We start from the raw sequence: 5,381 nt of genomic DNA on the forward strand, positions 1-5,381 counted from the left end.
ATGAGGTAGTCGTTCAACAGTCATGTTAAACACTGCTCTCGCAGACTAAGGGAGTCCATCTTACTGTTCTGACTTTTTAAGTACTTATTTACTACTGCACTTAATTAGCCTTGCCGTAACAATGGGGTTAAATACTTATTGACTCAAGACATTTCAGATTTTTATTTATTTGTCAATAAAATAATCTAAAAACACAACTTTGACATTATGGAGTATTGTGTGTTGGCCAGTGAGGAAAAAAATCTGAATTGAATCCATTTTAAATTGAAGCTGTAACACAAGGGGCTGTATACAACCAATCAGAATGTTACTGGATGTAGAGTTACTGAGAGAACGAGTGTCCTGATTGGAGAGTTACTGAGAGAACGAGTCATGATTGGAGAGTTACTGAGAGAACGAGTCATGATTGGAGAGTTACTGAGAGAACGAGTGTCCTGATTGGAGAGTTACTGAGAGAACGAGTGTCCTGATTGGAGAGTTACTGAGAGAACGAGTGTCATGATTGGAGAGTTACTGAGAGAACGAGTGTCATGATTGGAGAGTTACTGAGAGAACGAGTGTCATGATTGGAGAGTTACTGAGAGAACGAGTGTCATGATTGGAGAGTTACTGAGAGAACGAGTGTCATGATTGGAGAGTTACTGAGAGAACGAGTGTCATGATTGGAGAGTTACTGAGAGAACGAGTCATGATTGGAGAGTTACTGAGAGAACGAGTCATGATTGGAGAGTTACTGAGAGAACGAGTGTCATGATTGGAGAGTTACTGAGAGAACCAGTGTCATGATTGGAGAGTTACTGAGAGAACCAGTGTCATGATTGGAGAGTTACTGAGAGAACGAGTCATGATTGGAGAGTTACTGAGAGAACCAGTGTCATGATTGGAGAGATACTGAGAGAACGAGTCATGATTGGAGAGTTACTGAGAGAACCAGTGTCATGATTGGAGAGATACTGAGAGAACGAGTCATGATTGGAGAGTTACTGAGAGAACGAGTCATGATTGGAGAGTTACTGAGAGAACGAGTCATGATTGGAGAGTTACTGAGAGAACGAGTCATGATTTGAGAGTTACTGAGAGAACCAGTATCATGATTGGAGAGTTACTGAGAGAACGAGTCATGATTGGACAGTTACTGAGAGAACGAGTCATGATTGGACAGTTACTGAGAGAACCAGTGTCATGATTGGAGAGTTACTGAGAGAACGAGTCATGATTGGAGAGTTACTGAGAGAACCAGTATCATGATTGGAGAGTTACTGAGAGAACGAGTCATGATTGGAGAGTTACTGAGAGAACGACTGTCATGATTGGAGAGTTACTGAGAGAACCAGTGTCATGATTGGAGAGTTACTGAGAGAACCAGTGTCATGATTGGAGAGTTACTGAGAGAACCAGTGTCATGATTGGAGAGTTACTGAGAGAACGACTGTCATGATTGGAGAGTTACTGAGAGAACGACTGTCATGATTGGAGAGTTACTGAGAGAACCAGTGTCATGATTGGAGAGTTACTGAGAGAACCAGTGTCATGATTGGAGAGTTAGAGAGAACCAGTGTCATGATTGGAGAGTTACTGAGAGAACGAGTGTCATGATTGGAGAGTTACTGAGAGAACCAGTGTCATGATTGGAGAGTTACTGAGAGAACCAGTGTCATGATTGGAGAGTTACTGAGAGAACGAGTGTCCTGATTGGAGAGTTACTGAGAGAACGAGTGTCCTGATTGGAGAGTTACTGAGAGAACGAGTGTCATGATTGGAGAGTTACTGAGAGAACGAGTGTCATGATTGGAGAGTTACTGAGAGAACCAGTATCATGATTGGACAGTTACTGAGAGAACCAGTGTCATGATTGGAGAGTTACTGAGAGAACGAGAGTCATGATTGGAGAGTTACTGAGAGAACGAGTCATGATTGGAGAGTTACTGAGAGAACGAGTCATGATTGGAGAGTTACTGAGAGAACGAGTGTCATGATTGGAGAGTTACTGAGAGAACGAGTCATGATTGGAGAGTTACTGAGAGAACGAGTCATGATTGGAGAGTTACTGAGAGAACGAGTCATGATTGGAGAGTTACTGAGAGAACCAGTGTCATGATTGGAGAGTTACTGAGAGAACGAGTCATGATTGGAGAGTTACTGAGAGAACCAGTATCATGATTGGAGAGTTACTGAGAGAACGAGTCATGATTGGAGAGTTACTGAGAGAACGACTGTCATGATTGGAGAGTTACTGAGAGAACCAGTGTCATGATTGGAGAGTTACTGAGAGAACCAGTGTCATGATTGGAGAGTTACTGAGAGAACGACTGTCATGATTGGAGAGTTACTGAGAGAACGACTGTCATGATTGGAGAGTTACTGAGAGAACCAGTGTCATGATTGGAGAGTTACTGAGAGAACCAGTGTCATGATTGGAGAGTTAGAGAGAACCAGTGTCATGATTGGAGAGTTACTGAGAGAACGAGTGTCATGATTGGAGAGTTACTGAGAGAACCAGTGTCATGATTGGAGAGTTACTGAGAGAACCAGTGTCATGATTGGAGAGTTACTGAGAGAACGAGTGTCCTGATTGGAGAGTTACTGAGAGAACGAGTGTCCTGATTGGAGAGTTACTGAGAGAACGAGTGTCATGATTGGAGAGTTACTGAGAGAACGAGTGTCATGATTGGAGAGTTACTGAGAGAACCAGTATCATGATTGGACAGTTACTGAGAGAACCAGTGTCATGATTGGAGAGTTACTGAGAGAACGAGAGTCATGATTGGAGAGTTACTGAGAGAACGAGTCATGATTGGAGAGTTACTGAGAGAACGAGTCATGATTGGAGAGTTACTGAGAGAACGAGTGTCATGATTGGAGAGTTACTGAGAGAACGAGTCATGATTGGAGAGTTACTGAGAGAACGAGTCATGATTGGAGAGTTACTGAGAGAACGAGTCATGATTGGAGAGTTACTGAGAGAACGAGTCATGATTGGAGAGTTACTGAGAGAACCAGTGTCATGATTGGAGAGTTACTGAAAGAACGAGTCATGATTGGAGAGTTACTGAGAGAACGAGTCATGATTGGAGAGTTACTGAGAGAACGAGTCATGATTGGAGAGTTACTGAGAGAACGAGTGTCATGATTGGAGAGTTACTGAGAGAACCAGTGTCATGATTGGAGAGTTACTGAGAGAACCAGTGTCATGATTGGAGAGTTACTGAGAGAACGAGTCATGATTGGAGAGTTACTGAGAGAACCAGTGTCATGATTGGAGAGATACTGAGAGAACGAGTCATGATTGGAGAGTTACTGAGAGAACCAGTGTCATGATTGGAGAGATACTGAGAGAACGAGTCATGATTGGAGAGTTACTGAGAGAACGAGTCATGATTGGAGAGTTACTGAGAGAACGAGTCATGATTGGAGAGTTACTGAGAGAACGAGTCATGATTTGAGAGTTACTGAGAGAACCAGTATCATGATTGGAGAGTTACTGAGAGAACGAGTCATGATTGGACAGTTACTGAGAGAACGAGTCATGATTGGACAGTTACTGAGAGAACCAGTGTCATGATTGGAGAGTTACTGAGAGAACCAGTATCATGATTGGAGAGTTACTGAGAGAACCAGTATCATGATTGGAGAGTTACTGAGAGAACGAGTCATGATTGGAGAGTTACTGAGAGAACGAGTGTCATGATTGGAGAGTTACTGAGAGAACCAGTGTCATGATTGGAGAGTTACTGAGAGAACCAGTGTCATGATTGGAGAGTTACTGAGAGAACGAGTCATGATTGGAGAGTTACTGAGAGAACGAGTCATGATTGTAATCGATGTTAACACAGTCTTTGCACCATGAATACTCAGTCTTATTGGCCCATGTGGGCGGGGCATCCTGAAGATGCAAAACACTGTCATAACAAAAATGAATCAAATGTAGATTGAACAAATTTCAAAAAGTAATAAAACACATTTTCTCCCATTTTCTCGTCATCTGGATATTTTGTAGAAATTGGTATACAATGAGCATAACAAAATTGAACATAATTACTTTTCTTACTATTGTAGGCCTAAACACATAGCATGTTAAAAGCCTTACTGGTGAATCATATGTAGAATGTAGTTCACATGGGAATTGAACATAAAACCTGTTTCTAGCGCCATGACACCTGGAAACTATTAGTGTTGTCTTCGCTAATTCTCTCTTTTAAACTACTGTCACAAGCCGGCTCATAGCCTGTGACAAATGAGAGGACACGAACAACAGGTATAGGCCAATTCAAAAGTGTTCTTTATTATTAAACCAACTACTAACTTAAACTAAGAAATAGGAATGAGGTGTGGATGTATCATAATGTAAGGTGTATGTAAAGTGCATGGGTGCATGAATATGTGTGTGTGAACATGACTGAGTGAAAACTATGCAAAACTAAAAAGGAACAAACAAATCATGAGCATACCTGGAGGAGCAGAGAGAGAGAGAGAGCAAGAGTGATTAGTGACAGCTTTATACCCTGAGCCCAGGTGGCTCCAATCACTAACGACCCTCCTCTGCCTGCAGGAGGAACCGCCCCCTGCACTGCAGAGGAGGAGCCGTGACACCCCCCTCCTTAAAATGAGGGTCCCACCCTCAACCCAACTTCCTCCAACATAATCAAAATAATTCAAATTTCCCAAAAAACAAATAAACAACAAAAATACCAATCCCGGCTCCTAGCAGTAGCCCCGTGTCCCCCAGCTGACTGTCCGCCCCTCAAACTCAGCAGCCTTGGTACCTGAGGAGCAATTTAAGAGAAAAGAGGCGCAGACAGCCCGTAGGGGTCAGCAGAGAAAAGCTACAAGCTAGGTTAAAGGAGCACGGGACAGAGCATCAGCAATGATATTATCCTTACCACTAATGTGTCTAATATCAAGGTTGAAAGGCTGCAAGAACAAAGCCCAACGCATCAGGCGCTGGTTTGGGTTTTGCAGGGACCTCAGAAAAACAAGTGGGTTGTGGTCAGTGAACACAGTTAAAGGGGTCAAACCAGAACCAACATAGACCTCGAAGTGCTGTAAAGCCCAAATGAGACCTAAAGCCTCCTTTTCAAATACAGAATAGTTTTTCTGATACTTATTAAATTTTCGGGAGAAGAAACTGACTGGACACTCAACCTTGTCGTCATTCTCCTGGAGAAGCACAGCCCCAGCACCGATTTGACTGGCGTCTACCTGCAATTTGAAAGGTTTCCCAAAATTTGGTGCTGCCAATACAGGTGCCAAACACAAAAGAGTCTTAACTGCATCAAATGCCTCTTGACACTGGGTGGACCAGATAAATTCAGCCTTGGCCTTCAACAGATTGGTCAGTGGGGACACTATTACCGAAAAGTTTTTACAGAAAGCACGGTAGT

At 42.7% G+C, this 5,381-nt stretch overlaps 1 protein-coding gene across 1 annotated transcript in view; it reads left to right on the forward strand.

The window, feature by feature from the left end:
• Nucleotides 1-197, forward strand: part of lrpap1 (low density lipoprotein receptor-related protein associated protein 1) — a 17,951-nt gene extending 17,754 nt beyond the window's left edge. The window contains exon 10 of the mRNA XM_055911886.1: nt 1-197. This exon is cut by the window's left edge and continues 1,309 nt beyond it. The gene's annotated coding sequence lies outside the window, so the exon portion shown is untranslated.
• Nucleotides 198-5,381: the final 5,184 nt, after the last annotated feature.

This window comes from Salvelinus fontinalis, unplaced genomic scaffold, assembly GCF_029448725.1.
Source record: "Salvelinus fontinalis isolate EN_2023a unplaced genomic scaffold, ASM2944872v1 scaffold_0103, whole genome shotgun sequence".
Classification (NCBI taxonomy): Eukaryota; Metazoa; Chordata; class Actinopteri; order Salmoniformes; family Salmonidae; genus Salvelinus; species Salvelinus fontinalis.